Raw genomic sequence first — 10,859 nt, 5'->3', positions numbered from 1 at the left:
GTTTGTACGATGTCCGGCCCTGAAAGGCTCTTTAAGGTGAGCGCAGGCAGAGCGACGGCTGAGCGCTGCAGCAGATCCCTGCCAGCCGTGCTCAGACCTGGGCACCGAAGCCCGGCGAGCTCCCACTCTTGGCAGCCTCCAAAAACTCAGCTGTGGCCAAACGCAGCCCCCCGGCTTGGGATGGAGGGGCTGGGGCCGGCCGTGCTCTCCCTTTCCACCGCTGTGCCACCACTCTTTCTGGGCTTTTTGTGATAACCATACGCAGGACCTCTCTTCTTCCTTGTTTTCATGCAGATACCTGTTGCCTTTCACCCATTCGGGGATGGTTGGCTTCTGCATGCTCAGAATTATCTTTGCATGCAAATATGGATGTGAGCTATGAGGCAGGGGAAAGGCTTAATCAGTGTTTCAGCCGTGCAAAGGAAAGCAGAAGCATTGCTGTGTTGGCTTACAGGAAAAGGCATCGATGAGCAAACACTGAGCACAGCCCTAAACCTCCAGTGAAGGGCAGGAGGAGGTGTGAGGACACTGGTGAGATCTTCCAGCATCACCCCTGTAATGTGGAGATCAGGGTGAAAGGCAGACCAGTCCCTGGTGGCTTCCCACACCCCCATGGGGACCCACAGGTGACCTGGGACCACCGTGGTTAGAAAGCCCGCCTGCAGAGCTCAGGGTGGCCCTTGAGCGGGGCGGCTGGGGACACCGAAGGAGCTGGCAGAGCTGGAGGTTTCTGGGGTTCGGGCAGAAGCCCCAGGAAAAGCTATTTGCAGCTGTCTTGTGTGGATTTTTGCTAAAAGCAGCCAAAACAACAAGAAAAAAATCTTGTATTCCGAGTGAGGGGCCGGTGTTCCCGCACAGATGTTGCACACCCCGCTTTCTGCCGGCCAGGAGAGGGCTGTGTGAGCAAGCTGGGGGCTCTCTGTAGGGTCTGCGATTAGCATTTAATACCGAGGCTCATTACCTGAGGCCATAGTCAGCCCTTTGAAAATATATTTTATCAGAGGCCCAGAGCGATGCAACGGCTTCCTGTTACAACCAAATGCATCTGGTTTGGGTTTTCGGATTTATCCCTTGATCCCTGCCATAAGGGGCTGGTGCTTTGCCAACCCATTGTTTCTCAGTTGGAAACAGATGGTATGGGCTAAAAATCTGATTGCGTTCAAAACCAGTCCAAAGCATTTAACGTCAACCTGCTGGCCAGATGCATTTTTAGAGATCTGCCCCTCCGCCACCTGAGCGCCCTGTGCCCCGGGTGGTGGCCGCACTGTGGACCTGGGGACAAGGCACACGACAGACACGCTCAGGCTCATGCCAGCAGGACCCATCCCCACCCCTGGTCTGACCTGGCGTTCCCAGGGCAGATAGACCCACGTTTGAAGTCCATAAACCCATCCTTTTCCATGCTAGAACTGTTTAATTTTCCAGACCCTGATTTACCTCTGCCTTGAGTTTTTCTTCAAACTGAGTGAAATCAAGAACCAAAGGTGATCCGAGAACTTAATTCTGACGGAAAGCTTACTCCTTCTTGGAAGAGGATAATAGATCCTCACTTTCATGGCAGCCTTTCTAAGTCACATTTTTGGTGACTAAGAAACCATAAAGAACAGCTACTTCAGGGAAGACACATTTATCCTGATACAACATTTTCATCAAAATTGATTGAAACTTAGCTGTAGAGTTTTGCAGGAGCTACTGATATTTCAGAATTTGTTCTGATAAAAAAAAAAAAAGATGACTTTTTTCCCCAGGCAACAGCATTTGTAGGAAAACCCGTGAATAATCCTGGCTTTCTTTTGGTGAAAGATCCTGAGGCAAATTTTCTGGTGCTGTAAATAGATACTCTTCCCTGAATCCTCTGTGCTTTGCCTTGAAGAGTGTTGACTACAGTCTCCATCTCTCCAAGACTTGTGCTTGCAACAGCCCTGACTCTTTCTCCAGGCTGTTATTCAGCCCCCAAAACCTGATGCCAGAATTCTTCACTCCAGGCAGAGCGGGCCAGGTTTTCCCTGCTGCTACTCAACCAACTGCAGCAAGTTTCCACCGGGGAATGCGACCCAATGAGCTTAATCAAAGGGTACTTTCATGCTCTTTCAAAGTGTAGACGTGTGTCACACGAGGGACTATTGACTGGGGTATGATGACCAGAAATCTGATGCAAAATCTAAAAGCCATGCCTTGCTGAAGTGTTTAAAGCCAGACCAAGAAAAAAAAAATTAATATAAAAGGAAAGAAAGGTTTCCTCTTGAAGATTTAAGACTAGGCTGCAGCCTCAGGTAGATCAGTTACATTCAAACTGCCCATAAGGTATGAAGGATAAAAAGGACAGGATTTCTGGAAAAAGTAAAACAAAACAAAATTGGGCCACTAAGGCTGTCTAAGATGTTCAAATGCACCCAACTCCTTCCAATGGGAAAAAGCCTTGCCTGTGGCACTGGCTTGATTTCCACAGGTACCAAAAAGAGGTTCCTCTTTAAGAGCAGCTTGACTTCCTACCCTAAACCTTATGTCTATGTCACAATATTAGGGGCTGGGAATTTCAAACACCAACCGGCAGGGAAGGGCAGTGTCAGTGCTGGCAGGCTGCAGGCAACTGAGCACTGACTCCATCCCAGCCGGAGAACAGGGGGAAGCTGGTGAGAGCCGGTGTGGTTTGCATGCCACCGGCTGGCACGTGGGTGCATGCGGCATTTCCCGTGGTTAGTGGAAAGCATGTAGCATTTGTTGAACTTTTATGGTTTAAATGTTGTGCCCAACAGTCAAGTAAATTGTTGTATATTCTAAACAAAGCGGAACATGCTGGTTGTTTTCTACTGTAAACACTAGGATTTGATTTGTCTAAACTTTTGTCATTTTTTGGGGAAAAAAGTCTTAAAGCGTAAGATATTTGTAACTTTTTTCAGTTTGTTTGTACTAAAAAAATGGAAGGGCTCTCCTTTTGGCTGGTGTGCCTCAGCGAGCGCATCCCCGGCATGCCAAGGAGGGCAAATGTGGGCCCTGGGCAGCGTGGCCACCCAGGCTGGAGCTAGGGTGGCTTCCAAAATCACCAGCAACTCCTTGGGGTCTACCAGTGGCCTCTTCTCGGGGACTGATTTCCTGGGGATTGGATTAATCCCTCTTTATTTGTATTTAGTGGTGCCATGGGGATTTGCAAGGTTGATGATATAACCGAATTTTATCAAAAGAGTTGGCATTTCCCCAGGCAGCTGCTCACTGCGCTGCAGCAGCAGGATGGCAAAAAGCAAGTGACAGGGAGAGGTCTCGGTGTCCCTTTACTTTAACCTGACATGACGTATTGAAACAAAGCCTCACCCCAGGGCCATGCACATGGCAGTGACCCGGGGGGCTGCGGCCGGGTCGGGCAGCACCCAGAGGGGAGCTGCTCCCAGGGTCCGGCCCCGGAGCAGCCAGCTGGAATGCCAGGCTCGCCAGTGCAAGGGTGCTTCGGCTGCCTGCTGACAACTGAGAAGCAAGCACGCTCCCCAGCAGAGCAAAAGTGGGTCTGTGGGTAGGGGAATTCCTGTATGGGGCCACAGCGATGCGGCTGGAGGAAGCCCCCGCTGGTGTGCTTTTGGGAAGGCAGCAGGCGACCTGTGTGGCTTGGGAGGGGTCAGGAGCAGCAGTGGCTGGAAAGCTGGCGGGGCAGCAGGTGGGGGACGGCAGCGCTTCCAAAAATTGAATCCAAGCTTAGGATTCCCCCTACCAGCTTTTCTCCCAGCTGTATTTAATAATGCAGGCGTGTGTCAGGAGCGAGTGAGCCCAACTGTCTGCAAGTGGTTCAGCTCTGTGGTCAGCGTCCTGCCAAGACCCAGCCTCTGGCAGCAAGGGCTTTAACCCTCGGGCTGCAGCCCTCGGGCTGCCTGCTGGGACAGATGGGCGCACGGCGCTGCTGGGCTCGAGGGGCTGCAAGCAAGCCCACTGAGCCGGGGAGAGCTGAGGGTCGCGCAGCCGAGTGCATGCTGGGGCTCGGTCAGCAGCCTCCCCGCTGCAGCCCCGTGCTCCTCCAAAGGCACCGGGCACCCCTGCCATCAGGTGTTGGCAGAACAATAAACCCTGCTCGAGTATTTGATGTCCCTTGAAAAGTCCCTGGGAAGTGGGTAAATGTCTCTAAGTGTCACAAACCTATTTTTTGACCGGCAAACAGTAGGGATCTCTGTTACAAAAGATGTTAATGTCACCTAGAGCAAACCAGGAACAACGGGAAACATTTTTAGCGTGGCTCCGAAGAATTATTGTGGGAGGCTGATGCAAGGACAGACCCTGAGTGCTGCGGGTCGCCGCAGCTCTGCTGCAGCCCTGGGGACAAGTTCATCCAGTCTTAGAGCCGGAGGACACCGGTGCGGCAGTAGTTTTAGACGAGTTGTAATGGAAGCCCTCAGAAAGAGACATGGTCTCATAAAGGCATCCATTGTCATGAGGGCTTTTCTTCCTCCTTGCTCCCAGTCTTTTCTTTTGGATAGTTGATGTCCAAGCCCTGCATTTAAAGAGGTGTCTTGGAGATCTAACATCTGGCCGCAGAAGATGGCGTTCTTGATGCCGATATGTCAGGGTAACACCTCCACATCCTTTGGGCAGTGTTAATATTTGGACAGTGTTAAAATATAACGAGCGTTTCTTAGTTTAGATTAATGCCCTGGCTGTGCACCAGTCCTTGCCAACCTGCGAGACACTGCCTGGATTTCCTCCCACTCCTAAAGCAGCACAGGGCTTAGGGCTTGACATTGGCACTCGGTGTTTAAACAAAATACACATTAATACCTGCGGAAGTAATGCCTGAGTAATAGCTGCAGGAACAGACACGATTAAGGGCTGTGGAGAAAAACAATTAAGCTGATCAGCCAAAATATTAGGAAAGCAACTCTGCAAATACAATTTTTTTCTCTCTCAAAAATAAAGGGGCCTGAGGTTGCTGGGAGCTGTGCTCTGAATATTCATGGGGTATTACTGGTCCTCAGGCAGCGCTCGTTTGCACTGAGGATAAGGAAGGCCACCAACTGTTAACCTCTGCAATTTAGTCTTTCATTTCCCGCATTAGTACACTATGGAAAAAGCTGAAAGTGGCGGTCATGGTGTATTAGTCCTGATAATGGCTGCGTGAAATCAGGCTGAACTCCCTTGTCTGCCTGAAGAGAGGAAGCCTGGGCCCGAGTCTGGGGGGAAGAAAGGAGGATTTTCTCATAGCCTGAGAGCACCGGCGGTGCAGGGGGAAGGACGGACCCGGGCTTGGGGACTGTCGGACACGGACATCCCATGGGATGAACACTGTCACCTTTCCTCCTGAGAGACCCGCTTGCTGACCAGCCTTGAGGGCATCGGCTCCTGCTTGTGTCATGTTTGTTTTGACTCTATCATCTAGTCAAGGTTAAACTCAGTCATTTAAAAATTAGATGCAAAGAGCTGCTGACTCCGCAGGCGCTCAGGGGGATGTGCACGCTTTTGCCTTTACACTATGTCACAGGCAGGCAAATAAACTTTGGTACAAAACTTGGAGCCATTTTGGTTCAGGTAGGCTACTCGGGAAGGGTTATTTTTCTCACCAGGCTCTTGCCTTCTAGCACTTCCCAGGCTCTCCTGCCTGACCCTCTCCTCCTTTACTGGGCAGTTCTCCCTTTCTCCATCATTTGCAGGTTCTTCTTTGGGTCTGGTGACCAATGTGGGTTGCTACATGACAGATGCCGGCACTATATAGGATGGTGCTGCCAAAAGCAAGCCATTCCTCCCCAGAGCAAAACATCAAACTGTGATGTGGTTGTTGCTTTGAAGACAAAAAAACTGAATCACCAAACAATGCAGATCTTCCGGATTCACTCACGCTGTGTAAAGTGGGGATATGGGAAGGTACTCAGAAAACATGCATTTTCTGGGGGATCTAAAATATAAGCTGGTATGTAGAAACAGAATAGTCTCTTGTAGATCACTATGAACCTAATCCGGCATGAAATGGAGACGACTGAACGCTCTCCCTGGTTTGCAGACCCAAAGAGCAGATCCACATCCCTCCCTCCGCTGGCACGCCTGGTCCCCCTGGTAGGCACTGGCTCAGCGGGGATGGAGTCGGGCAGTGCCCGTGCTGCCCCACTGCCCCTGCCGCACCCTGCCGGGTTCACCCCCCCCGCGGTGCGGAGCAGGTTTGCTGGCGGCTGGTGAGGCAGCAACCCATGAGCTGCAAGGCTGCAGCAGGACACGGGGCACGCTGCCCTTCCATTTCAGGTCCTGTCCCCCCCCCATCGCTGGGCTGCCTCCAGCCTCTGCTAGTGCTCGCTGTCGGCACTCGCCCGGGAGGTGCGGTTTGGCACTGCGGGGTGTGGAAACACCCATGGAAAAAGCAACCCGAGAACAGCACGACTCTGTCTCTCCTGTGGCCCAGCTTGTACAACAGCCATCTGTTTGCCGGCCTCTGCGTTTGGAGGAAGCACTGGTGAATTAAAGGCTGAGGAACAAAACGTTTCATTTTGGTTTGTGGCATGTGCATGTGTGCAAGGGCAGCAGGAAGCACGGTGGGGGCTTTGTTTGGCCCCCACCCCACCCCAAAAAGGAAGATATAACTCCAGCATCATGCCCATGTAAGGCTACGCAGACACCTTACAGGATCTATGAGACAAACTGCCTCCTGGGAAGTTCCTGACCACAGTCCAGCTCCATGAGACAAACACGACCCAAAAATGCAGTCCCTGCGCTACCGACTGCTGGGATGCTCCCCATCGCTGGGCTGGGAGCGGTGGGGAGGAAGAGCCTCCCCACGCTGCTGGGGGCTCGTACAGCTGGGGTGGGGGTCCATGCATGGCCCTTCTCATGCACTAATACGCTGGAGACCAGCCTGGACCCAATGGCTGGGTCTCCGTCACGGGAAACCACCTCATCCCCCTGCGCAGGGGAGCGAAGGCTCTGTGCCCGTGGGATGCAGGGGAGGCAATGTCCCCTGGGATGAGAGCGGGGTGCAGGGCAGCCTCCCCGCCTGCGCCAGGCGCGACCGAACAAACCCGTTTGTCATCACTGGGTTTGCAGGGCTGAGTGATAGGAATGCAACACTAATTGCAGCAAGTATGATTTTTTCCATCCTAACCTGCCACTTCTTGTCTTTCCTTTAGCTTCTCATCACATGGTTTAAAACGCCTTTTGCTAGCACAGGAACTGTGTTGTTGTATGGGGAGAGGGATGAGCACAACGGACTCTGTAATGCAGCAACTAGGGAATAACTACGCATTAGTTGTGGAGAAGCTCAGGGAATGAGGGGGCTTCATTAAAGCACAGCTCTAGTACAGACACAAGGACAGCACTGTACTTACGCTGTTTATAAACTGGCTGACGGTGTTTGCAGAGGGGAATCACCGCTTCTTTTCATTGTCTGTTCTCCTGCATCCCAGGTGAGCCAGCATCCCTCCTCTCCCCCGGCTGCAGTGGCACTACTGGAGCTTCTTGTCACAACTCTCTTCGAGCCACAGGAGGGTCCATCCCAAACCCCGGGGAATTTATGAAAACCCCTCAACATTAGGCACAGTCAATTTATCAAGAATAGTTAATTGAAGGCATCTTGTTGTTATTAATTTGGAGATTCCCAGAGTATGCAATTGTTCAGTCCCTGTAACAGCACCAGAAAAGAAAAATTGCTGCAACAAGTTTTCCTTGGATTTGAAAAATGACCTTTCTTTTCTGCATAAAATCAGAGCTGCAAAACCAGAAGGCCGGTGCATTCCAGTTGAATGGCTTTTGAGTCCCGTTTCACTAAAAGGGTTGCTTTTCAAGCCTTGTCAATCTAAGGAAATTTATTTAGGCAGTCTCAAGGGAAGGTCTTGGCAAAGTATTAATAGGTTTCTTTTATAAAAGAGACCTTTATTCACTGGTCTTTAAGTTGGCCTGTGTCTCATTCGGCTTTTTGAGTTCATGTGCAGAGAAAATGTCTGTCTTTGACAGTCTCCATGCTTCAGCGCCGTTGTGGGGCTCCAGAGGAATTTGCTAAGCCCGTAATGAAACATCTGGCTCAACAATAACACAGCTGCATGTGGCGCCTTCTCACCCCGGGCAGTGAGGTGCTGTAGCCCTTGGCGTTATGGGCCTGTCGCAATTAACACGTGCGGCTCGGTGCAGCCCGCCGCAGGGGGCACGCTGGGCGATACGAAGGAGGATGAGTCACACAGGAAAAAATAACCAAGCCTGCTGTGCATGCTTTCTTACCCCAGATCCGTTGCAGCTTGCCTGCTAAAGGTGTGTCAGGACAGAACCTGCTTCATGGAAAAGCCCTTTTCCCACCCCAGGTTGTGGATGGAGCTAAAGCGCGGGCAGTTGGAACTCCACAGGACCGAGCATGCCTGTAGCGTTTGGGACCTGCAGACCTGGACTCCCACTGCAGAGGTTTTGCCCCATTTCACCACGTGGCCACCTTCCCACAGCTCTCACTGACATGGGCTACTTGCTTCGAGCCTAGCTGCGGGGCACGGGGTACCCAAGCGATTCAGTGGGACAAATTTCTAGCAAAGGCTGTAGAAAAGCAATGGGAGAATTATCGTTGCCAACAGAGTAGAGCAGTGAAATATGTCAGCACTTTGCACAATTTAAAAAAAAATACTGATTCAAGAAAAACTATTTTCGGCTGCTGCAGCGCCGGTCCTGCAGCCAGCCAGACGATGAGGCACAGCCGCAGCTCACCCTCATGTCAGCGACTGGGGCTGGGCGTGCATTTCTTGGTGGGGTTCCCTGTCTGCAAGATGGTTTGAGCTGGCACCTGGAAGTTGCTTGAAGTAGAAGTGGTTATTTGAACACTATCCATCACGATTTGTTCAGAAGGCAGTTTGCTTTCCAGGTAGACAAAATCCGGTTCCCTTCAGTTTTCTTGTATTAGCAGTACAATGCAGTGCACGGACATGTAAAGTCATAAATCAGGTATTCCTGCAGACGTGCAAGGCAGGACGGGAGAAGCACCGTCGGATGAGCACCGTGCCACGGGGCTGCTGGAGATGCTTGCATGCATCACCTCTTGAAATAATGCATAAAAACCTCATTGTGGAGAGATTTACTTTTTGGGTGATTTGGCTGAAGAAGTTGAGTTAAAAAGTAAATAAAAGCTCAAATTAGATTTATATAGGCATAATTAACCTCACTTTTTATAGAATAACACATACCCATACGAACTTTATTTAGCTCAGTCCTAAAGCAGCAGCTGTTGCAAAGTCTCTGGGAGAGATTTACTTTTTGGGTGATTTGGCTGAAGAAGTTGAGTTAAAAAGTAAATAAAAGCTCAAATTAGATTTATATAGGCATAATTAACCTCACTTTTTATAGAATAACACATACCCATATGAACTTTATTTAGCTCAGTCCTAAAGCAGCAGCTGTTGCAAGTCTCTGGAAGAGTGTTTCCCCTGAAACACACCAGCACTTCATGAATACTTATTTTTGCACCTCTAAATTTTTCTCTCTGGGGCTTTTAAGCAAGTTTTATTGTAGTGTTTATATAGCTACCTCAGTCTGCCTTTGGTTTATGTTTTTCTCACCTGAAGCCACTGAATTTTGAGTTTTATTAGTTATAGGTATCTGAAATCACATTCTTTTAAGAACTGACTGCACTAATAAAACTCCTGAAAAGTTTCTGTTTGAGGCAATTGTCTTCTGTGCAGGTATCTGATTCTTACTGAATTATACTAGAGATTAACAAGTTTTCTATGGTTGGTTGTTACCACGGAGGTAAATAACAAGAATCCCATCGATTCCAAGAAGTCAGGACCGAGTCAATCCATTGGAGAAATATCCAAGCAAACAGATTTTTTTCTTGAAATACATCGTAAAGGAGAATGCTGCTTAGCTTTTCTTGCAGAGAATAAAGAGAAATGCAGCTCGATCACCATCAAGCCAAGTCTCCACCTCTCAGGCCGGAGCAAAACAGCCTCTTCCAGGTCAAGAGGAAGGATCCTGCAGAGCAGGACTGCTCTCGTGCTCAAAAGCTGTGCGCTGCAGGAAAAGGTCAGAAGAGCATATTTCTTCCCCCCTTTAAGGATTTCCCTACTTTTTCTGCATGGTCCCAGAAGTGCAAGGGGTGCAGAGCTGGCCCCCGGTGCACACATCATCCGTGCCCTACAGCAACCAGCTCTCACCCTGTCACCACTCATTTACTCCTGATGACAGGGCTCCTTCTTCACAGGTTCAGGGCCCATAAATAAATCACAGTGCCCAGTGTTTTCCATAGACCTCTGAGGGAAACCTGTTAAATGTCTCCAGACCTGCCTTCCCTCTGGCTCTGCCTAGAGGAACCTGTGCAAAGCAGTGGTGGGAGCGAGCCTTGCTGTGAGACTCCAACCAGCTTCCTAGTCCCTCGTCAACATTGATGGGTTAATTGACACCTGTCATTGAAGGTGTAGCCCATTAACAGTAAGATGCTGTCTTCCTGGCACAGGGATAGCTAGTTTTCTCCTACCCATCTGAGCTGAGAAATTTTATTTCAAGTTTTATTGTTTGTCTTAGACTAGATGTTGCAAATATATACAAAGAATCATCATTCACTTAGGCAAAGGGCTCCCTTCCTTCAAGCCCACCACCCTTGCTGAGATGTATAAAGGCATCGCTCTAGCCACTGCTCATTTCTTAATTGCTTTTTTCCCCACCTTAGCAGTGGAGGCTCCTGAGCTGAGAAATTTTATTTCAAGTTTTATTGTTTGTCTTAGACTAGATGTTGCAAATATATACAAAGAATCATCATTCACTTAGGCAAAGGGCTCCCTTCCTTCAAGCCCACCACCCTTGCTGAGATGTATAAAGGCATCGCTCTAGCCACTGCTCATTTCTTAATTGCTTTTTTCCCCACCTTAGCAGTGGAGGCTCCCCATGCTCACGTGCAGGGCAGTGGACAGGACCCCCCCCCCCCGCAAGCGGGG

Source organism: Aptenodytes forsteri, unplaced genomic scaffold (assembly GCF_000699145.1).
Source record: "Aptenodytes forsteri isolate BGI_AS27 unplaced genomic scaffold, ASM69914v1 Scaffold267, whole genome shotgun sequence".
Taxonomy (NCBI): domain Eukaryota; kingdom Metazoa; phylum Chordata; class Aves; order Sphenisciformes; family Spheniscidae; genus Aptenodytes; species Aptenodytes forsteri.
This window is presented reverse-complemented; position numbering follows the sequence as displayed.